Here is a 25,181-nt window from a genome sequence, read left to right on the forward strand (position 1 = left end):
AACGCGAACTGAAAAAAAGGAAACACTGACTCTGAAATCCATTGAATACTGATTCAGAAAGATAAAGGCACTCCGTGCTACACATGGTAGCAGTTTGCTACGAAGCTGTGTGTCTCCCATATAAAACGCGATGATTCGCACATGTGATAAATTATACCAAAAAACGTATGCTGAACTGCACGAAGCTGAAAAGAAAATTTGAGAATATAACCATGTTGAACCGAAGCACAGTTGCAATACCTGAATCCAACTCGTTATAGATTGTCTTAAGTGCACACCTATTCTCACCAAGAACCGGCGGCCGGGAACTCATAAGCGTCTAGTCTTAGACAAGAGAGGGCCAGAAGTGGTCAGAGGGCACACCCGCGAAAACTAACGGTACCTGGACCCCAGCAAGCATATGGACAGTCGATATAGATCACCTGTCCCAACTACTAGCTACACACTACAAGATGGTGGCCGGCTGCTGTGGCCGAGCGGTTCCAGGCGCTTCAGTCCGGAACCACGCTGCTGCTACGGTCGCAGGTTCGAATCCTGCCTCGGGCATGGATGTGTGTGATGTCCTTAGGTTAGTCAGGTTTAAGTAGTTCCAAGACTAGGAGACTGATGACCTCAGATGTTAAGTCCCATAGTGCTTAGAGCCATTTGAACCATTTGAACAAGATGGCGTAATTGTTATTACGAGCCAGAGTTCCTGACACCCGTGTGAACAGTTAAAGTGTAAAACAACTCATACAGCTCGCAAGACTGTTTAAAAGAAATTAAACACGAGTAGCACTATGAAGACTCGACTTAAAATAATCTCCCTGCTCCAGTTGAGTTTTCAGTTCAAGAGGAATTGGCCTTAATACACTCCTGGAAATGGAAAAAAGAACACATTGACACCGGTGTGTCAGACCCACCATACTTGCTCCGGACACTGCGAGAGGGCTGTACAAGCAATGATCACACGCACGGCACAGTGGACACACCAGGAACCGCGGTGTTGGCCGTCGAATGGCGCTAGCTGCGCAGCATTTGTGCACCGCCGCCGTCAGTGTCAGCCAGTTTGCCGTGGCATACGGAGCTCCATCGCAGTCTTTAACACTGGTAGCATGCCGCGACAGCGTGGACGTGAACCGTATGTGCAGTTGACGGACTTTGAGCGAGGGCGTATAGTGGGCATGCGGGAGGCCGGGTGGACGTACCGCCGAATTGCTCAACACGTGGGGCGTGACGTCTCCACAGTACATCGATGTTGTCGCCAGTGGTCGGCGGAAGGTGCACGTGCCCGTCGACCTGGGACCGGACCGCAGCGACGCACGGATGCACGCCAAGACCGTAGGATCCTACGCAGTGCCGTAGGGGACCGCACCGCCACTTCCCAGCAAATTAGGGACACTGTTGCTCCTGGGTTATCGGCGAGGACCATTCGCAACCGTCTCCATGAAGCTGGGCTACGGTCCCGCACACCGTTAGGCCGTCTTCCGCTCACGCCCCAACATCGTGCAGCCCGCCTCCAGTGGTGTCGCGACAGGCGTGAATGGAGGGACGAATGGAGACGTGTCGTCTTCAGCGATGAGAGTCGCTTCTGCCTTGGTGCCAATGATGGTCGTATGCGTGTTTGGCGCCGTGCAGGTGAGCGCCACAATCAGGACTGCATACGACCGAGGCACACAGGGCCAAAACCCGGCATCATGGTGTGGGGAGCGATCTCCTACACTGGCCGTACACCACTGGTGATCGTCGAGGGGACACTGAATAGTGCACGGTACATCCAAACCGTCATCGAACCCATCGTTCTACCATTCCTAGACCGGCAAGGGAGCTTGCTGTTCCAACAGGACAATGCACGTCCGCATGTATCCCGTGCCACCCAACGTGCTCTAGAAGGTGTAAGTTAACTACCCTGGCCAGCAAGATCTCCGGATCTGTCCCCCATTGAGCATGTTTGGGACTGGATGAAGCGTCGTCTCACGCGGTCTGCACGTCCAGCACGAACGCTGGTCCAACTGAGGCGCCAGGTGGAAATGGCATGGCAAGCCGTTCCACAGGACTACATCCAGCATCTCTACGATCGTCTCCATGGGAGAATAGCAGCCTGCATTGCTGCGAAAGGTGGATATACACTGTACTAGTGCCGACATTGTGCATGCTCTGTTGCCTGTGTCTATGTGCCTGTGGTTCTGTCAGTGTGATCATGTGATGTATCTGACCCCAGGAATGTGTCAATAAAGTTTCCCCTTCCTGGGACAATGAATTCACGGTGTTCTTATTTCAATTTCCAGGAGTGTAGATCCAGTGATTCACCGACGAGGGAAATGGTTGAGCACACGTGATGAAAGTTCTGAAATAGACACTAACCAAAATAGGACTGCATAACGTACGTGGTAGAGTTGAGCACAAAGCAGTCAATCACTAAACTGGTGTAGCACAAACAAGAGCTACTGACCGGAATGAGTACCACAGAGATGTCAAAGATTGATCACCATTAAAGCAGGTAGCGGAAAATACCAAGCTCTCTCATCAGCCAACCGTGGCAAGCGAGCCAGCCAAAGTACTCATCAAACGGCCCAACTGGAAAACACTACTAACGTCTGGCACGCCACAGTAACTGCCAAAGAGCTCTATACCGTCACGTCAACACACGCGGCCCGCTGCTGGATCATGCGCGCAATGGGAAAGGTAGCCACGCTAACCAAAAGGAATTAAGTTCCACGCCACGCGCCGTTCTCTCCAACCCTCCCCCCCCCCCCCTCCCTGATCACTGGCCCGACAGTAACCTCCACCATTCATGCGCCAGAGAGCGCTTGCTCCAGATGCCCAAGGATGGTGCTCAAGAGGTATCGACCTCGCCACATGGCTTAGTCTTCCCGGCAAGGGAGATCAGGAAGGAAAGCATATACATTAATGAGAATTTGGTAGCTTAATCTGGCTGATGGGCACTCTCTGTACATGATGGGATGCCTCATCCTTCACTTGTAGTGTGACTGGGGTGGGAACCTCGAGGGCGCGCCGCAGACACACAAGACATGGGGTAAAACTTGCTCGAGATCTTACCTTCCTTATCACGGCCTCCAAAATTGCGAAAATACGCCATGTCGCCTACTCGGAATTCAGCAAACCAGCACCCGCAGCTGTAGTGAGCTGCTTCTCTTTGGTGGATCCCAGTGATATTTGCTCTCGCCCTCTGCCAATTTTCTCTAATTACTTTAGAAGTGACCAGATCCAAAAGCTAGTCACATATTTCCCACAGGTTGGAAAGTGGCGAATTTGCATGGTTGTTTGGCTTGACATGTTTCATGCCCCGTGATACTGAAGGCAAAATTCAACCGCAGGAGGGAGTGATCCCACTTCAATTGCACCTTTTTGTGAGAAGTGGAGATTTCAGATTCCTACTAACCCATTTCACAAAAGACAGTTGGGAGTAACAAGGGATGGTAGCCACATGATGCATGCCACACCCAAAACAAAATCGGTGACAGTCCCGAGAGACAAATTCCTGGGCATTATCAGTAACAAGAGTACCAGGAGGGGCAGAAAGCCAAATTATGTTACATAGATGCCTAAAGATATGCCACGCAGTCACTCCACTGCCCAGCACTAGCCACACAAAACGTGAAAAGTAGCCGACAGCAATAAAAGTGTAACAATAGCCCGCCTGAGTCCATGGAACGGGACCAACATAGTCGATAAGGAGGAATTCCGTAGGGCGCCCAGAACGGGCGCGCTGCAATATCCCGCTGTTACAACCCAAACCAAGCTTCACCTGTCTACATTCATGGCACTGCCTAGCCGTCGTCCTAACATCTCTATAGAGAGAGTGCCACGTCAGATGCTGTTTAACCTTGTGACAGGGTTTATAAATATCTAAATGCCCACCCAACAAGGACTGATGGTAGTATCTAAAGTTAGCAGAAATGGAAATGGAAATGTCGTGTGGTTAGGGCCTCCCGTCGGGTAGACCGTTCGCCTGGTGCAGATCTTTCGATTTGACGCCACTTCGGCAACAAGATAATAGGATAAACACATTTTCCACTGTCCATAATACTTGATCTCTTAATATAAAATACCGCTTTTAAGTTGGTACCCGGTCACTATCTCTCCGGATTGAAGATGCTAGCCGGCCGTGGTGGCCGAGCGGTTCTGGGCGCTACAGTCTGGAACGGCGCGACCGATACGGTCGCAGGTTCAAATCCCGCCTCGGGCATGGATGTGTGTGATGTCCTTAGGTTAGTTAGGTTTAAGTAGTTCTAAGTTCTAGAGGACTGATGACCTCAGAAGTTAAGTCCCATAGTGCTCAGAGCCATTTGAACCATTTTTTGAAGGTGCTATTTGACCGGGACTATGCCAGGTCGTAAGCTTGTTGTTGAGCAAGCTCACTAAAAAACTCAGGCACTCAACCAAGATGACACTGACCTTGGCTTCCTAAGCAGTTATGAGCGGAAAACCATTCTCTTCATCCCCAGACTCGAACGTACAGCTCATAGCGTTAGCAGCGAAATAAGCGCCACCCATCTTGCATTTTATGGAGCCGTGCTAAGACTCACAAAAGCACCTGATTGTCAGTTACTAAGGTGAACTCATGATATTCTAAGTAGAACTTGAACTTCTCTCTACCAAGGAGAATACCGAAGGCCTCAAGTTCATAAGAGTAATACTGACCTCAGTAGCTGTTCAACCATGTGACGCATAAGCAGTGGGTTGACGTTGCCCATCTTGTTCTTGTAAAGAAATGGCTCCTATCCGAGAATTTGACACGTCAGTTTGAAAGATAAAGGGTACATCAAAATTGAGCATGGGGGTGTTAATGAACCTTTTCAGTGCATCGTAGGTAGCCCACTGACTTTCGGTCCACCTTAACTTTTGTCCCTTTCTATGGAATAAATTCTAAAGGACTGCCAGCTCGGAGAATATATAAACAACCTTACGAACGAAGTTAATCATACCGACAAACCGAGCTACTCCCTTTTTAGTTCTAGGAGGAATAAAATTCTGAATAGCTCGAGTTCGAGTATGGTCCACTACAAACCTCCCTAACGAAACGAAACGTCCCAAAAAATAAATCTCGGAACGTACTAAGTTAACGTTTGAAAGTTTACCAGTTAAGCCAGCTTCCCTCAAAATTCCCAACCCTTGACAGAGGAGGTCCAAATGTTCGGGAAAAGTCTTTCTGTAATTGACGGCATTCGGATAGTTGTAAACAAACTGGAACTTGATATCACCCGAAAAAGAATCGAGCAGGCAGGACAGAACCGCTGCTCCAATGGAAAACTTGAAAAGGACACGACTGAATTCATACAAGGTGCATTCTGTAACAAATGCTGTCACAGTCTTTGATTCTTCTGACAGGAAAATTTGACAAAAGGTTTAGTTGAGGTCCAGTACGATGGAATACCTCGCCCTGGCAAACCATATAAAACAATGGTGCAGATCGGGCAAGGAAACCAATTCCAGAACGTCTTTGTTATTCGAAGCACGGTAATCAATGATGGGCCTAACTCCCCCATTAGGTTTCACATAAAAAAACAGGAGAAGCGTAGGGTGAAATGGTTGGCCAGATTACCCGTTCGGCCAACATATTCTCTACTTCACTTTCGAAGGAGGCAGGAGGTAGGGCGACTGCGCAACAAGTATCTGATCTGTCAGTTGAATACGATATTCGATTTTACTTGTCATTCCTAATTAATCCGCTAGGACATGAGGGAGTTACCGTAGCAACGTATACACTTGCTGGGCTATCTCCACCGAAAGATGCACCAAAAAATCTCCCAACACCCTGCACGTGCCGAATTGATCCTGGACTTATGAAAATGCCGACAAAATGAGGGTCTCACAGAAGAGGAAAACCTGAAATAAAAGTGCTCTTGCCCATAATCCAAGACAAGTCCGGTCTTATTAATAAAATCGCAGCCCAGGAGAAAATCAACACTCGAAGCATTAATGACCATGACCTGAATAGGCCATGAAAAATCATCTACCCTGTGCAATGAACCCACTATGGTAAGCGGCTGTCCACTAACAGTAAATAGTAACTTAGTAAATTTACTAATGGTAAGATGTCAAAGATAACACTCATAACTCAGAGACACTGAGCTTCCAGAGTATAAAAGACTGTACACTGGCTGCTGATCGATGCTTGCACAAGCATAAGGGAGAGGAGTCAAACCACCCACACTCAGATTATTGCAGGCGCAAGGCATGGAGGAAGAACCACGGCATCTGTTTGACCACCGGCGTCAGAATTTTGCGCCAATTAAGGTTTTTGGTGACATGAACAGGCAAAATGCCTTGGCTCCCCACAACGGAAACACCGCCCCTGCGCGTGAGCGACATCTTTAATAATGATACTGCTGTCATCCGGAAGACGCCTGACTCCTCCAGCGTGCTCATGCCTGGAATCTGCTTGAACAATGCCATTGACGTCAGAGATCAGACGCTATAAGTCGCGAAATTTGAAGGGCTTTGCAGAAAGGCCTGGTAGGCTTTGTTCAAAACAAAACATACGAGTGATCCTCTTTATTAATGCTCTGCACAAAAGCATCCATCTCCTCCTTTTCTTAAAGCTCCACCTCGAAAGCAAGGGCTGCAGTACGCAGTTCCCACATGTAACCAGTAAGAGGATCACCAACCGGCTGCACGCAGAAAAAATATTGTTTAATCATCCCTTTCTCGCCCCTTGCCGAAACTCTTTGCCCAAGGATCACTAACCGCAGCTCACATAAATAACACTTATGGGTCACAAACCGGTTGAACATTCAGTTGAAGAACCGTCACACAACGTTACAGAGAACCAAAAAAATTTCACCAGCTGAGTTACAGTGTCTATAAGAAGATAATAAAGTGTCCCCTTAGTGACGTTAAGGAAGGGATTCGTAAATCTGTCAAAACAAGGTTGCCTCATTTGGCATAGTCTGTTCTAGAGGCCAACGTTTTTCCCCTTTACGTTTTTGTTGGGCAACCCCTCCTCCCCCCCCCCCTCCCCACCACCATTCCTGGGAATCACGTTCCATTCTAAGACGCAGCATTTTCTTTATACAGTTATTATCCCAAGCAGTAATTCATTAACCTTAGCTCTGTTCAGGAGATTAGATATTACAGACCCCAAATCTTCCACTCAGTTAGACAAACGTGCGATCTGTACCTGCAGACGATAAATTTGCGCGAGAGGGATTAGAACCTGCCACTAAGAACTCAATATTCCTGTTTAAATCCCCGAAAGACGTGGCGGCGCTGGCAAGCACATCACTGACCTGCCCAATACGCTACGCCGTGACATGCATGAGAGGAGACAGTGCTGCACAGAGAGATGTACATAACTCATTGAGTCCCTTTCTACGCTTTGGTTCAAATGGCTCTGAGCACTATGGGACTTAACTTCTGAGGTCATCAGTCCCCTAGAACTTAGAATTACTTAAACCTAACTAACCTAAGGACATCACACACATCCATGCCCGAGGCAGGATTCGAACCTGCGACTGTAGCGGTCGCGCGGTTCCAGACTGTAGCGCCTAGAACCGCTCGGCCTCCACGGCCGGCTCTATGCTTTGGCCACGGACTCCCAACTCATATCTTTACTGCTCTTTATTCCATGGCTCCACTCCAAATTACGGTGCAAACTTCCATGTTACCACCTGCAAAGAGTTTCCAAACAAAAAACGTTGTCGCACCAAGGCAAAATAACAAAAGTAATTCACCAAACAAGAAACTATGTTCAGTAAAGGCAGGATAGACTAGAATCCAACCACACTCTGCTACCATTTTGATACAGTATAACAAGGACGTCAATTAATGAGAGGACATAATCAACAGGTCCTAGTGGAAGGACTGGGTAACAAGTTGAACAACGTTTGCTTCTTTTAAATAATATCGTCACAAAACTAACTGCTACAATACGGTTCACGAATATATTGCAAATATTCAGAAGTTCCTTTTTTTCTGACAATGAACCATCTCATAGCTGCAAGAATTGAATATTTCTTTTAAAACATTGCACCATTAGGAAAATTTCATCCACACTGACAATTCAAATTTTGTATTACGTTCTAAAAGTATTACAAGAAGTAGTTATAACTAGTTACAGCCATTAAATCTCTTCTTATCAAAACGTTGCAACATTCATTGTGAACATTAATAAAGACGACAAACTGCGGGGACAGACTCCTGACTGGAAATGGAGGAAAAAGGATACTATCAACATGTGTCTGGAAGTGCATCGTTGCCACAGTAGATGACGCTAACGAATGACAGTTCCTCTGATCACATATGTTAAGTTATTTGGCTATTATAGGCTGTGAGATTGACGTAGCGTAATGTAAGCAGCAGAATGGTTCGATATTCATGTCGGTTACAAGCCAAGATGGTGTTTGTGTAAGGGCAAGCAGATGGAAATGTTGGACAGGTATCACAGACACGAATCACATCACACAACATTACAAGCCCTTTTTGTGTGTTTGTGTCCTTTCAGACAGACGAACGCGCAGGGAGGCGGCGGACTGTACGTCCACCAGATATGGAGCTTGTGCTAGGATCTGTCTCAGTATCCTGTAGAACAAGGTCGTCTGGACGTGCGGTTCTAGGCGCAGCAGTCCGGAACCGCGGGACTACTACGGTCGCAGGTTCAAATCCTGCCTCGGGCATGGATGTGTGTGATGTTTTAGTTCTAAGTTCTAGGGGACTGATGACCTAAGATGTTAAGTCCCATAGTGCTCAGAGCCATTTTTTTTTAACAAGGTCTTCCAAGTCTGGTGTACGCAAACACCATCTCGGCTTGTTCGAAAAAACGGATACCAGACTATTCTGCTGCTTACAATACGCTGCGTCAGTCACATAGCCAGTAACCCAAGGAGCACACGGCATGAGGTCAGAGGAACGGTCATTCATCAAGGCCGTCTACCGTGCAACCATCCAGCTTTTCCCTCCATTTCCAATCAGTAATCCGTCCCTGAAGTTTGTCTGTTTTATTAATGTTCATCCTGTATGTACTCTTTATGCTTTAAAAATTTCAGGCAGATCGTTTTACTAAAAGATGTACCTTAGGCCACAACCAAACTTTGAGGAACCAGCCCACTGTGATATAAGGATGCTAGATCGCAGACGGCACATTACACTCCGAGGAAAATCTCGGGCACCGATCTGTGGCGACAAGGAGTGAAGTTAATATTTGTTCAACTGAAACTTACATAAAGCCTCTCTTAAATAAAACAGGACTCAAACAACAGTTCACTGGCCCGTCCCAAAAGACACTGTACTCAAGGCTACAGCAGAAGCAGGTACGAGAAATTTACCCACATAAAACCACGAAAAAGTTTCATATTACAGTTAATCACTCTTCCAAAACGATGCAAAATACCGGTTACCTCACATGTGATAAATAATCGACTACAAAATGTAAGTTAACCATGCCAATAAGTAACAAACTTTTCAGTATGTCTAAAGGTTTACTCAGGCAACCATTAACTAAAACTTGACGAGAATTACAAGTTAGTAATGCTTCCGCACAACAGTTGTTACTACTATGAAGAGGAGCTGCCTGATTGATAAAAAATGTTACACAGTTAAAGTATAAAATAACACATACAGGTCCTCAAAGGCACTGTACCTCTCAATTCGAGAGTGATGGAACACAAATGGGAATACGTGTACACAGGGGGAATAAATGTACACAGAATACATATACACAGAATAAAGCTCAAGTGCATACCGTGAACACAATACCTAGTTTCTCTTCCAGACGGTTGTTACCGTCGAATTAAGGGAAGCAGGGGATTAGGATCACAAGGAAACAGAACTTATGGTAAGATAATCAAAAGGATCACATCTAACCGTTTCATCCGAAGATCATGTGTCAATGAGTAAGATCGCAGGTTGGTCACGTTATGTAAGAGCTATCTGAAGCCATAACTTGTTGTTGTTCAGTCCTGAGACTGGCTTGATGCAGCTCTCCATGCTACTCTATCCTGTGCAAGTTTCTTCATCTCCCAGTACCTACTGCAACCTACATCCTTCTTAATCTGCTTAGTGTATTCTTCTCCTGCTCTCCCTCTTCGATTTTTACCCTCCACGCTGCCCTCCAATACTAAATTGGCAATCCCTCGATCTCTCAGAACATGTCCTACCAACCGATCCCTTCTTCTAGTCAAGTTGTGCCACAAGCTCCAATTCTCCCCAATTCTACTCAATACCTCCTCATTAGCTATGTGATCTACCCATCTAATCTTCAGCATTCTTCTGTAGCACCACATTCCGAAAGGTTCTATTCTCTTCTTGTCTAAACTATCTATCGTCCACGTTTCACTTCCATACATGGCTACACTCCATACAAATACTTTCAGAAGCAACTTCCTTACGTTTAGATCTATACTCGATGTTAACAAATTTTTCTACTTCAAAACCGCTTTACTTCCCATTGCCAGTCTACATTTTATATCCACTCTACTTCGACCATCATCAGTTATTTTGCTCCCCAGATAGCAAAACTCCTTTACTACTTTAAGTGTCTCATTTCCTAATCTAATTTCCTCAGCATCACCCAACTTAATTCGACTACATTCCATTATCCTCGTTTTGCTTTTGATGATGTTCATATCATACCCTCTTTCCAAGACACTGTCCATTCCGTTCAACTGCTGTTCCAAGTCCTTTGCTGTCTCTGACAGAATTACAATGTCATCGGCGAACCTCAAAGTTTTTATTTCTTCTCCATGGATTTTAATACCTACTCCGAATTTTTCTTTTGTTTCCTTTACAGCTTGCTCAATATACAGATTGAATAACATTGGGGATAGGCTAGAACCCTGTCTCACTCCCTTCCCAACCACTGCTTCCTTTTCATACCCCTCGACTCTTATAACTGCCATCTGCTTTCAGTATACATTGTAAATAGCCTTTCGCTCCCTGTATTTTACCCCTGCCACCTTCAGAATTTGAAAGAGAATATTCAAATCAACATTGTCAAAAGCTTTCTCCAAGTCTACAAATGCTAGAAACGTAGGTTTGCCTTTCCTTAATCTTTCTTCTAAGATAAGTCGTAAGGTCAGTATTGCCTCACGTGTTCCAATATTTCTACGGAATCCAAACTGATATTCCCCGAGGTCGGCTTCTACCAGTTTTTCCTTTCGTCTGTAAAGAATTCGTGTTAGTATTTTGCAGCTGTGATTTATTAAACTGATAGTTCGGTAATTTTCACATCTGTCAACACCTGCTTTCTTTGGGATTGGAATTATTATATTCTTCTTGAAGCCTGAGGGTATTTCGCCTGTCTCATACATCTTCCTCACCAGATGGTAGAGTTTTGACAGGACTGGCTCTCCCAAGGCCGTCAGTAGTTCTATTGGAATGTTGTCTACTCCCGGGGCCTTTTTTCGACTTAGGACTTTCAGTGCTCTGTCAAACTCTTCACGCAGTATCGTATCTCCCATTTCATCTTCATCTACATTCTCTTCCATTTCCATAATATTGTCTTCAAGTACATCGCCCTTGTGTAGACCCTCTATATACTCCTTCCACCTTTCTGCTTTCCCTTCTTTGCTTAGAACTGGGTTTCCATCTGAGCTCTTGATAGTCATGCAAGTGGTTTTCTTTTCTCCAAAGGTCTCATTATTTTTCCTGTAGGCAGTATCTATCTTACCCCTAGTGAGATAAGCTTCTACATCCTTACATTTGTCCTCTAGCCATCCCTGCTTAGCCATTTTGCACATCCTGTCGATCTCATTTTTGAGACGTTTGTATTCCTTTTGCCTGCTTCATTTACTGCATTTTTATATTTTCTCCTTTCATCAATTAAATTGAATATCTCTTCTGTTACCCAAGGATTTCTACTAGCCCTCGTCTTTTTACCTATTTGATCCTCTGCTGCCTTCACTATTTCATCTCTCAAAGCTACTCATCCCTCTTCTACTCTATTACTTTCCACCATTCCTGTCAATTGATCCCTTATGCTCTCCCTGAAACCCTGTACAACCTCTGGTTCTTTCAGTTTATCCAGGTCCCATCTCCTTAAATTCCCACCTTTTTGCAGTTTTTTCAGTTTGAATCTACAGTTCATCACCAATAGATTGTGGTCAGAGTCCACATCTGCCCCTATAAATGTCTTACAATTTAAAAACTGGTTCCTAAATCTCTGGTTTACCATTATGTATTCTATCTGATATTTTCTAGTATCTCCAGGGTACTTCCATGTATACAACCTTCTTTCATGATTCTTGAACCAAGTGTTAGCTATGATTAAGTTATGCTCTGCGCAGAATTCTACCAGGCGGCTTCCTCTTACATTTCTTAGCCCCAATCCATATTCACCTACTATGTTTCCTTCTCTCCCTTTTCTTACTCTCGAATTCTAGTCACCCATGGCTATTAAATTTTCATCTCCCTTCACTACCTGGTTAATTTCTTTTATCTCATCATACATTTCATCAATTTCTTCGTCATCTGCAGAGCTAGTTGGCACGTAAACTTGTACTACTGTAGTAGGCGTGGGCTTCGTGTCTATCTCGGCCACAATAATGTGTTCACTATGCTGTTTGTAGTAGCTTACCCGTACTCCTATTGTTTTATTCATTATTAAACCTTCTCCTGCATTACCCCTATTTGATTTTTTATTTATAACCCTGTATTCACCTGACCCAAAGTCTTGTTCCTCCTGCCTCCGAACTTCACTAATTCCCACTATATCTAACTTTAACCTATCCCTTTCCCTTTTTAAATTTTCTAACCTACCTGCCCGATTAAGGGATCTGACATTCCGCGCTCCGATCCGTAGAACGCCAGTTTTCTTTCTCCTGTTAACGACGTCCTCTTGAGTAGTCCCCGCCCGGAGATCCGAATGGGGTACTATTTTACCTGCGGAATATTTTATCCAAGAGGACGCCATCATCATTTAATCATACAGTAAAGCTGCATGCCCTCGGGAAAAGTTACGGCTGTTGTTTCCCCTGGCTTTCAGCCGTTCGCAGTACCAGAACAGCAAGGCCATTTTGGTTAGTGTCACAAGGCCAAATCTGTCAATCATCTAGACTGTTGCCCCTCTTCAGGAACCACACGTTTGTCTGGTCTCTCAACAGACACCCCTCCGTTGTGGTTGCATCTACGGTACAGCTATCTGTATCGTTGAGGCACGAAAGCCTCCCCACCAACGGCAAGGTCCATGGTTCGGGGGGGGGGGGGGGGGAGGGGAGGAGCCATAACATATAATTAAATTTTTCCCGAGACATTTAAGTCTCATCTTTATCTACGATAATCATGGAAGCAGAAGAAGCGAGTTGAAACCCGTCCCACCGCCAGGACTCGTACCCGGGTCTTCCTGTTAACTAGTCAGAAATGTTAACCATCACAGCACGATGATAAATAGTGCTGCTTTCAGTGCTGCATGAAGTACCGAAATCGAGTGCCCTTCCCAACCAAACTTCAATTGATATCTTCACCTTGTTTTGACCTACGTCGTCACTATTGCCAGGGCTCTCTGGCATTGGAATTGCACTGCTGCGTTGGACGTAATGCGGAAGTCCTGTACCATAGGTGATTTTACAGATATTATAATTAAATTTTCCGCGAGACATTTATGTCTTATCTTTATCTACGATAATTATGGTAGCAGGGCACAAATTTTAACTCATTTCTTCTGCTTCTGTTGGGCTTGTGTTGGGGAGGGCACCCGACTTGTGTAGTTTGTGCAGCAATAGTGATCAGTGCTGCGATGGTGTAACAATTAGCTCTTCTGCCTAGTAAGTAAGAAGACCCAGTTTCGAGTCCTGGCCGTAAAATTTTAAGTCATTTCTTCTGCTTCCATCATTATCGTAGATGAGGCCATATCACTCAGTCACCACGGAAACAGAGCCCACAGGAGCACGACCAGTATAAAGCCAACAATACAATGCCACTATGATCCGGCCACTCAGATGACGAAAATGTAAAATAAAGTTACGCTTATCAGAAAATATTTCTTCCGAAACTCTATCCTCTTAACAAGCTTGTGGATGAACAGAAACTTATGACTGCTGACGCTACGCCAATGCTGCTAATGTCGTGAGTGGACGTTAAAGCATAACATAGCAGCACTGGAAGAAATTTACGTCGTGAAAGGCCTTACAGAATGGTTCAACGTGAGACGGACATTTGTAATTGTTTTCTCATAGGAGGTTTCTCGGAGTGCTGCAGCACCGAAGTACGTGTGTAGCTGGAGCGTTCTACCTGCTGCTACATAGAGGCACAGGCTCATCCCTGTAAAAAATACAATGTGGATCGTTGTCCGCTGAGAAGTTGCACTAGGGAAGCAACCACCGAAGTTCATCCAAAGCCAGCAGCGTTTATTGGTCCATTTCGAAGCGTTCGGACATCTGAGTGGCCCAAGATGGTTGATTTTAACGTAATTCAGATCATATATTAGGTTATTAAAATAAAATATTTGACGAGAAGGCGAAGAATGGATGTAAGATTATTATGAGTTGTCCGACCCCACAGAATATCATTTACCACCTCTGCATAAGACCATGTAACGGGCGTATCCTAATTAATAGCGGAAACGGGACTATTGATACCGTACGGTAATAAAAAGTGAGAACCTTACAGTAAAAGCATGGGTCATTACGAGCCGTTTGCGTGATAGCGTCTGTTTATGAGGCGCCACTGATTTCAGTGTGAAATATTGTCCTACTTAGTATAAATGTACTACCAGTGCCTACTTTGGATGCAGTGTCTACCTAACTAGCTGCAAATTTCACTTATGGCTCATGGTTTTATAATGTGGCAGATACATGATGGGACGCCAGTACATTTTACGACATCTAATGTACCAGTACGATTCTAAACAAATAGTTGACGCACAGCCTGTACCTTGGGTTGTAAGTCAACCTGAAAATTCTCTATATATTTCTGTATAGGACATCTAAAAAGTGTTCAGAGCGCCAGAACTGCGGCAGCAAATTACGCAGTCTTGTTAATGTTTGCAAAATGATCTGGAGTTCTTCATAACTCACTGCAGAGAAGGGGGCAGTATTACATTAAAATGCGAGGACGAGACGTGGAGCACATTTGTCAACAGATACACTGCACAGTAAGTTGCAATATATAATGCACTATAGCAATACTGTATATCTCTTATGATAGACAATGGGTTAAATTACAGCTCAATTAAATGGAGACTTAACTGGAAACTTCACAAGCGAAATACATTTGTACTAACTCGAACAATATTTCGTACAGAATTCTGTCACAGCTCATAACCACACGTTCGCATTTACCTCGCAGTTACTGAAACAAGCAACAACAAAATTTATATTCTTCCTTCCCACAAATGTTTGGCTGTTAACTTCCGAATATGTGCCGCTTTTCTAGTATGTGGTTAGGCAGGACGACGGTTTAAATTGCAACGAGTTAAACGTGGAGCATTAACATTCATATTCTTCCTTGTCACTAAGTCGATAGCCGGTCATGCATTGGTCGATGCTGCTCGCGACGTCAAAATGACCTCAGATTTGCAGAAACTGTTGTGAAACGAGCGAACGTTACTCGCGGCTGTCATCCCGAAAAACTATATTACTTTTTCAGTATAGGGATTCCTCGCTAATTTTATATGTGCTCGGAGATTTCTGTATTACTGAAATGAGTCATGAAGAAAAATAATACTAACTAAGTCTGTTGACAGTGTTTGACGAGACTGCAACTCTTATAATGTACGAATGCATTTCATTAGGAAATAAATAGTGTCAGTGGTTCAGTCAATTTCCTGTTTACGAATGCTTAATACAGAACCATTTCTGAACATTACTAAGTTAATTAATGCGAAAAAAAAGAGTGCACAGGATTATTTAACAAGGCATCAGCTCTGCTGTGATTGTTCTTTACACTTTGTCACGTCTCTCGTTCTTTTCTGGCATGCATTTTCGGTTAGTAAGAGAATAATAATTTATTATTTTGCGGCACATATTAGAACTCACATTTTAGTTGAAGTCCGACAGATACCATTACACTCACTGTCGTAGAGTATTCAGTAAATTCGAAAAGACTGCCACCAGTTAAGACAAAGGCGGAGCATAATATTGATTTTATCTCACACGCATTTGTGAAACAGTGCGGCACATTATAACATATCCTTTAATTCTGTTCCTTCTTTTTGTCAGTGTTTTTTACATGCTTTTCATTGATGATTCTGTGCAGAGCCTCCTCGTTTATCTTAACAGTCCATCTAATTTTCAGCTTTCTTCCATCATCTCAAACTCTTCGATGATTTTCATCTCCGGTTCCTTCATTGCCCATGATTTAGTCACATACGATGCTGTGAGCCACACGTACATTCTCAGATATTTCTTCACCAAATTAAGACCAAATTTGGTCAGACTTCTTTTGACCAGGAATGCCCTGTTTGTGCTAATCTGCTTCTTATGTCCTCCTTGCTCCGACCATTAGACGTTAATTTGCTTTCAAGACAGAAGATTCCTTCACTTCATTTACATCGTGGCTTTAGTTTTGATGTTAAGTACGTCACTAATTTCATTTCGCTACAGCTCATTAATATCTTCCATCTTAGGTTTACTTTCGATCCATTTTGCGTGCTGAGAACATTGTTATTTCACTCAGTATTCTCTATAAGTTTTCCTCTCTTTCACTGAGAACAGTAATGTCATCAAATTATCCTATCACTGATATTCTTACTCGGTGAATGGGACGCATTTCTAATGTACCTTTTATTTCCGTCATTGCTTCCTCGCTGTACATATTTATCATTAGGGAAGAAAGACTGCATCTCTGTCTTACACTCATTACCCGAAAACCTAGCTGCTGGTCTTCCATTTTTACTGTTCTTTAAGCTTCTCACACGTATATTACTCCTCTTTTCCTGTAGCTCAGTCCTACCTCTCCGCTAACTACAAATATTTCAAACCATTTTATGTTGTAGAGCGCTTTTTCTTGGACGACAAATCCTATGAAATTGTTTTAATTTTGCTTAAATCGGTCTTCTATTACAGGGCACAACGTCAGAATTGGCTTTTCGGTGCATTTATGTTTTCTAAAGCTAAGCTAATCGCCTTCTGAAAGATTCTCAGTTTAAAAGTCCATACATCTTAGCATCGTTCTAGACAGAAACATAGAAACAAGAGCTGTTATGTCGATCAAGCGTGCATTCTCGCATTTATCTTCGGAATTGTGTGTATGGAATTTTTCCAAGTGATAGTGTGTCTCGAATGTCACTGATTGTACGCACCACCCTGAACAGTCGTTTGGTTGACATTTCCCCAATAATTGTAAAACTTCCAAAAGAATGTTAATTAGCTCTTCAGCCTTATTTGATTGCTGGTCTTCCAAAGCTCTGTCAAACTGACTAAGTGGATCACGTAAGTCTTCGAAATCGACTTTCATTTCGTCTTTTATCACGTCAGCAGACAGTTCTCCCCATCTCATAAAGGTCTTCAGTGTATTCTTTGCATTCGTACGTTCTATCCTCGTCATTTAATACCGAAATTCAATCACCACTCAGTTTTTTCCTGTGGAGGCTGCGCAAGTATAACCGACTCACTTCGGGTGCGCAGTCGCAAACATTTCCTTCACACTGAAACTCTGTAACTCATATTCCAAAAGAACAACAAAGCTCTTTACACACCAATCCAGCTCCAAAGTCAGTGCCAGGGCCTATACGGAGCAATGTTCTCAAAACAAAAGACTTCTCAGAGCCCCTTGATGAGGCTGTAGATATGTAGAGATATCAAGTATTTCCCCCTAATTTGATATAAGTCTATAAGATAAGTTAAATGTTTATTTGACACTACAATAGTGAAGCCATAGTCACAGTACAGAAAATTTTTCTTTAAATGGAAGATGGGCTGCATTATCGGTTTCAACGAAGTCGTCATGTTCAAACCTGAAACATCAATTGGAGAATATACAGGGTGTTACAAAAAGGTACGGCCAAACTTTCAGGAAACATTCCTCACACACAAATAAAGAAAAGATGTTATGTGGACATGTGTCCGGAAACGCTTAATTTCCGTGTTAGAGCTCATTTTAGTTTCGTCAGTATGTACTGTACTTCCTCGATTCACCGCAATGATTTCATACGGGATACTCTACCTGTGCTGCTAAAACATGTGCCTTTACAAGTACGACACAACATGTGGTTCACGATGGAGCTCCAGCACATTTCAGTCGAAGTGTTCGTACGCTTCTCAACAACAGATTCGGTGACCGATGGATTGGTAGAGGCAGATCAATTCCATGGCCTCCACGCTCTCCTGACCTCAACCCTCTTGACTTTCATTTATGGGGGCGTTTGAAAGCTCTTGTCTACGCAACCCCGGTACCAAATGTGGAGACTCTTCGTGCTCGTGTTGTGGACGGCTGTGATACAATACGCCATTCTCCAGGGCTGCATCAGCGCATCAGGAATTCCATGCGACGGACGGTGGATGCATGTATCCTCGCCAACGGAGGACATTTTGAACATTTCCTGTAAGAAAGTGTTTGAAGTCACGCTGGTACGTTCTGTTGCTGTGTGTTTCCATTCCATGATTAATGTGATTTGGAGAGAAGTAATAAAATGAGCTCTAACAAGGAAAGTAAGCGTTTCCGGACACATGTCCACATAACATATTTTCTTTCTTTGTGTGTGAGAATGTTTCCTGAAAGTTTAGCTGTACCTTTTTGTAACACCCTGTATAATGGGAATTGTGACCATACGTCTGATAATTACGAAAAATAATGAGACCAGGCAAACGAGGCAATGGTGGCACAACCAAGTCACTACAAGTCATGCCCATGCTTGCCCAACCGTTCATTCCATGTCCTAATGCTGAATGGATAAAATCTACACCAGGCTAAAAATTGCCAAAGATTCTTGCAAAGTTTCCTGCTATGACACAACGAGTACGTGGCTAATATAAATTCACAAGTCTGAAAATTAAATACATGTATGTACATTTAATCATTATCATGGTGCCAACTCCCATGAGATAAACACGCATAATAACCTCACCGTAAGTGGATCAAGCACAGTATGTTTCCATAAGGAATGCAGCACATAATTTTACTATATTCCGAAAACAGATCTCAAAATATTCTGTACTCTCATGTAATACTGACACACTACTAAATAGCCAAAATAACATTGCTCCATTTACCTGGTAACCCATTCTGTCACTACAGGTCATTAACGTAGTATAGAAACACAGGGAACAAATTTAAGAAGAAAACTATCATAAAAAAAGCGTTAGCAAAGGTTAACTGTCTAGCTGGAATACTTGGAGATGTTTTTGTAAACCGCATAGAAAATGACTTCTTTGAGCAGCACAAAGAAATAGCACAGAAAGTAGTGAACTATGAAAGATATGTAAATGATATTACAATTATGATAAATGGTACAGAGCGAGACATGAAAAGTGTTAAACACAGTGTTAATAAAATGCACAAAGATATGTAGTTAGCTCTATAGTTAGAAATAGACAATTCTTTGAATTTTCTTGACTTAACTATTAAGAAAGTAGGTATGGGCAAAACAACACTGCCTTTGAGTTACATTTTAAATGTACTGGTTTGCATTTAAACATGTGGTGGGTGACATCAGGCAAAATATGGGTATAGGGGAAAAAGAGAGGCGTAGATTGGAGTTACTAGAGAATATTAATATATATAGTTTCTACAAAAAGAAGTCTGACAAAATTTTAAATGAACGGGTGGACTTCAAATATGAGAATTTTTTTGCCTTTTTTTATGAAGTTATATAGCAATATGTACTAACCACTAATTTGCTATAACTTATAAATGGTTAATGTAATATCCTTTAATTTTGAATAAAGTAAATACGGTAAATAGTCTGAATTAAACAGTGGTAGTTTACCACTTTGTATATCCTTCACATTATGTAGTTACAGGTCAGTATATATTCACCTTGTTATTGTGCTAATATAAAAAAAATATTTACCTTGCTTAATTAGTATATTTAGGATCAGATTGTTTTTGTGTCACTATGGCACAGTTAGATGTTCAATGTACTTTTCAACTGCTTTATAGCATGGACTGAGTTGTTTTCAAAACTTTTGTTTTTTGTTGTGCTTATCCCATTGCATAAGATAAAGGAGCTTGCGGATCTAGACTACCATGTTAGATGCTACTAAATATAAATGGCAACTAAATATAAATAGCAATGTGGTAAATTACTTTCATATGTATCTGTTGTGTTAGCTAATATCTTATACACACTCTGATATCTATTATCATAGGTTGTTTTTATCATTACTTAAGATTGCTGGAATGTGGTATCTACACTGTAGTTTCAGCTTTGCTTTAACTATAGTGTTGCTGTTGTCACCATATAAAAAATAAAAAGCTTTTTTAAAATTGTTTATGTACAATTACATATATTGTAGAATTGTCTTTCAGTTTATTAATATTAATTTTTGATGGATATATACTGATATAAAACACACAGATTTCAGAACCCCCCCTCCTTCCTTCCCACACAATAAGTATAGATTACTTAACGCTCCTTTCCGTTACATTCTTCCCCCATTCTCTGTCCCCCTCCTCCGCCCCTTCAGATACACAACACAGCCAGTCCTTTTTGCTTGTGACATATAGTGTTCCGACGCAATACATAGTTATTATATCTAGTAAGTATGATTTTAATTTGTTTTTGTAATTGCCTGTGTGAAATATTGTAACAAACGACATGGTAATGGGGCGCATGGGACTGGCGTTTTATAGTGTGTGTACAACATTTTGGTTATAATACTGTATTGAGACGAAACTTTGTTTCTTTGTTATCGTACCTTATCGACTATGCTTTGCTATCTAATTTTAAAGCTCTAAACAATTTATGCGAGTGTTTTGGTTTGTGTACCAGTGTTTGATTTGTGTTTATATTTCAAGTAGAGACTAGTTTCGTTAAAACTTTACAGTGGCACCATCTGGCGCCTAATTTGTACATGATGTAGGTCTTGCTTCGTTTCTTGTGTTTCTGTACTACGTTCATGCCCAGTAGTGACAGAATGGGTTACCAGGCAAATGGGGCAATGTTATGTTAGCAAGTTAGTAGTGCGTCAGTCCTACATGAGAGTACAGCGTGTTTTGAGGTCTTTTTCCGGAACATAGTAAAATTATGTAATCCAATGTAAACTGTGATTTTTGTTTTGACCAAACAGAGAAGATTATGTGAAGACCATACAACAATGATCAAGTTATTGTCATCAGAAATATGGTACGAAAATTGATGCAGCCCAATTATTATGACTTTGGCACAGCCATTTCGAAGGAGTCGTTCACTGAGATGTGTTGAATGTAAATGTGAGCATTTGTGTTTGATGTGGAGCCTTCAAATAAAACTTACAGGAAATCCAAAGGTTATATTTGACAATACAGGATTCTAAAATCCATCACATCAAAACAGGAAGTATGGGATTTTTGTGATGTACTTCATGCCTTAAAATTGTTGCGGAATCATTTGCTTCACGATGGTTATCGACTACAATCTGCCAGAACCGCTCTGTATGTTAATTGAACTTAATAAACTGGCATAGACATACAACATGTCCGTAAAGGAATACTGAAAAAAGCTTAGTAATAATAATGATAACAGTAATAATATAGTAAAAGGCGGAGAATCTCGATTACATTCACACGTCCTTTTGAGTGAAACATGTGTGAGCAATGTTCCTATAGTGCAGTGTGGCGAGAGGCTTCACACTGATGTCACAGCTCGTAGACCGCCTGCGCGTGATCCATATCGTGTATTTTAGCGTCCGTGCAAAAGGCCAGTGAGAGACTACATCAGCAATAAGTTTCTCATCACACATACACAACAAACCCGGGGTTTGATGTACTATGAATGACGAACTTGCAATTTACATGATCACCGAGGAGACAAACAAGAGAATATCATGAAGTATCTGACAATTATATAGCCATTTCTTTGAATTTGTTGTCTATAAACGCTGTTTTATTCATAATTTCATTTGAAAGAGAGTAGTTACACCTGATGCTTGTACAGATGGGGACGGATTCACTTGCCTATGTGGCTGTCTCGCACAAACCCATTCAGAATATCTGGAAGTCCATATTCTATAGAACATTACAATCAGTACGAACAGTACGTAAACAGAATCACAAAAAGCTTCAGGAAAGCCTTACATGAGCTTTTATGCCTTAATTTCACATTTCTTTCGAAGTGTTGAAGCCTAAAAGAAATGAGAAGCAAACACTCCCATGCTGTTAACGAAGAGAAACTAATATGTATTTCCATCATGTCATTTCACATGTAACACACTTTATGGTACACGTTCTGAAACTTGGCGCACTACTTTACTTGCGGGTGCAATACATGTTGTATCTGACATCCATGTGCTGGGTGATTAAAAAGTCAGTATAAATTTGAAAACTTAATAAACCACGGAATAATGTAGATAGAGAGGTAAAAATTGACACAAATGCTTGGAATGATATGGCGTTTTATTAGAACAAAAAAGAAAAAAAAAACAAAGTATTGGTAGACGCGTTCACTTTGAATTTTAATTCCACTCCTGAACTTTTCTTTTCTTTCCATCTTTGCTTCCTCGATGTACGGTTTGAATAGTAGGGGGCGAAAGACTACATCCCTCTCTTACACCTTTTTTAATTCGAGCACTTCGTTCTATGTCGTCCACTCTTATTATTCACTCTTGGCTCTTGTACGTATTGTATATTGCCTGTCGCTCCCTATAGCTTACCCCTACTTTTCTCAGAGTTTCGAACATCTTGCACAATTTTACATTGTCGAAAACTTTTTCGAGGTCGACAAATGTTATGAACGTGCTTTGATTTTTCTTCAGTCTTGCTTCTATTATTAACCGTAGCGTCAGAATTCTCTCACTGGTGTCTTTACTTTTCCTAGAGCGAAATTGATCGTCATCTAACACATCCTCAATTTTCTTTAGCATTCTCCTGTATATTATTCTTGTCAGCAACTTGTACGCATGAGTTGTTAAGTAGACTGTGCGATAATTATCGGACTTGTCAGCTCTTGCCGTCTTCGTAACTGTGTGGATGATATGTTTCATGATGTCAAATGGTATGTCGCCAGACTCATACATTCTACTCGCCAACATGATTAGTCGTTTTGTTGCCGCTTCTCCCAATGGTTTTAGAAATTCTGATGGTATGTTATCTATTACTTCTGCCTTATTTGATCTTAAGTCCTCCAAAGTTCTCTTAAATTACTTACACATACACTTTATCAAATAGCTTAACAAGTGCTTGTGTCACGTGATTTCTGCGGGAAGTACGAGGACTTACAACCAGCGCTACTGGAGAATGTTACCCTTGCAGAAGGACGACTGCTGTGGGTTATATACGAGGGGTCGCTCCCACAGTCTCTACGGACCGTGCGACTGTACCGAACGGCATCATTTCATAGGCGGTGGATTAGTGGAGGTGGTCCGATAGCATGACCTTCCACTTCACTGAATATCAAACTGATGGATTTCTGGTTAAGTGGACATTTAAACTAATTCGTGAATGTTCAAGACATCGTAAATGTGCAGTGGTTACAGGAGTGTGTGATCAGTGCGTGTGATGCAATCCAAATAGTGACAGGTGTTGGAAAGAGTACGTGATTCACTGCAAAGAGCAGCGGAGGGATGTGTCAGGATGCGTGGTAACAACTTGCAGCTATGTTCCTGCTTGTCTACTTCTAAGGAACAGACAGAAAGAAATGAGAGGAGAGATTGGCACATGTCCCAACACATGCTAGTTTCTGGGAGTATCATTATAGAGACTGTTCTCGGTTTGACCATCACTACTTCCTGAAGAAATATGTGACACTGTTTCATAAACATCCTATATTTCCCCGTCTTTTGCGTAATTTTGTGTTAATGTCTTTCAGTCAAAGTGTACTTGTTAATAAATAGTACACTGTTAGCAACGATACTTAATGCTCTCAATATCTGTAAATTACAAATTCCCAATGTGAATATTCCTCAATTATTAGGCAGCTAATGAAGTCCATTTAGTTTCTGTTAGTTCATTCGTAATTTTCCATCTCAAAACTACCAAAAATGCGGCAAATTAAATTAGTTTCACAATAATTTCAATTTATTTGTTAAGCAATTCTACTATTTGTTTTTTCTGAACTTATTAGCGTGGTTTAATGTGTTTACTATATTAGAGCGCACAAAACAATTTTAATACTTCCACAATACGCATAATTACTCACACCGCATTGCATTCCAGTGGCCCATTAATTATTGTGAAACAGTGTTTTAAATATGTACTTTTACATTTTCACAGGGAATGACAGTTTTAATTTGCTTTCGGGTAGTCTGCCGGGAAGTCCTTAGATAAAGGATATTTTGAACAGTAGACGTATTGCCATCCGCTGGCACTGGCTCATATATCTGCCACCTCCTGTTGTCGATCTTAGACCGTCTGTAGTCGGAAGACGCTTCATGCGAAAGATGGTGGCGAAAGTAAGCCATCAGGGCTATAGCAGCTGCCCTCAGTAGCCGTGCTGCGACTGCCATCTGCCGGAATACGCCGCGAGTGACGGGGACTGTCCACATGGTATCGTCTCACGTCTACAGCTGGCGTGACGCAAAATTATCTTGTCCCTGAGTTATGCGCTTTGAGCTAGTCTCCAAACGTAGTCCCACACTTTCACTAAGTTGCAAAACATTTTGCAGTTCTATAAGCACCATTCACAGCTGCCAGACTCTCAGAAATTCTTGATTGAGTAGATGTTCAAAATGAAAGAGTAATTCTCAAAATACGTGAAATAGGTCCATGTAGGAGCAAGGAAGGAAGCATACCCCAGCTATATGGGTGGACGGTTAACAGAGATCCAGCGGCCCGATTCCTCCTTCATGGAACCTCTTGGCTATGCGCATGCATGGGGGATGTTATTTCTTAGCATTTCTGAGGAACAAACAGTCTTTGCTGAGGCGACGATTCTGCTTCGGCACGTAGGTCACAATAAATTTTAAATTTTTTGAAGGAAAGTGACGAAACTAAACCGGAGAGTCTATTTATGCACTTTCTACTGACTGTGCTTAACCCCAGGCGGTGATCAGAGTGTTTGGCTGTTCTCCATCTTCCAGAATGTGCTTTTAACGTTACTTAAGCCTTCTTGAGTCATGATAAGGCGACAGTACTGTGAGAATTAGTTACGAAACACTCTTGGTGCATTTTCAGTGTAGTCTGATGTTCATTGGACGAAACTGCTTCTGACGTAATAAACTTATATTAAATAT

Source organism: Schistocerca americana, chromosome 1, assembly GCF_021461395.2.
Source record: "Schistocerca americana isolate TAMUIC-IGC-003095 chromosome 1, iqSchAmer2.1, whole genome shotgun sequence".
Classification (NCBI taxonomy): domain Eukaryota; kingdom Metazoa; phylum Arthropoda; class Insecta; order Orthoptera; family Acrididae; genus Schistocerca; species Schistocerca americana.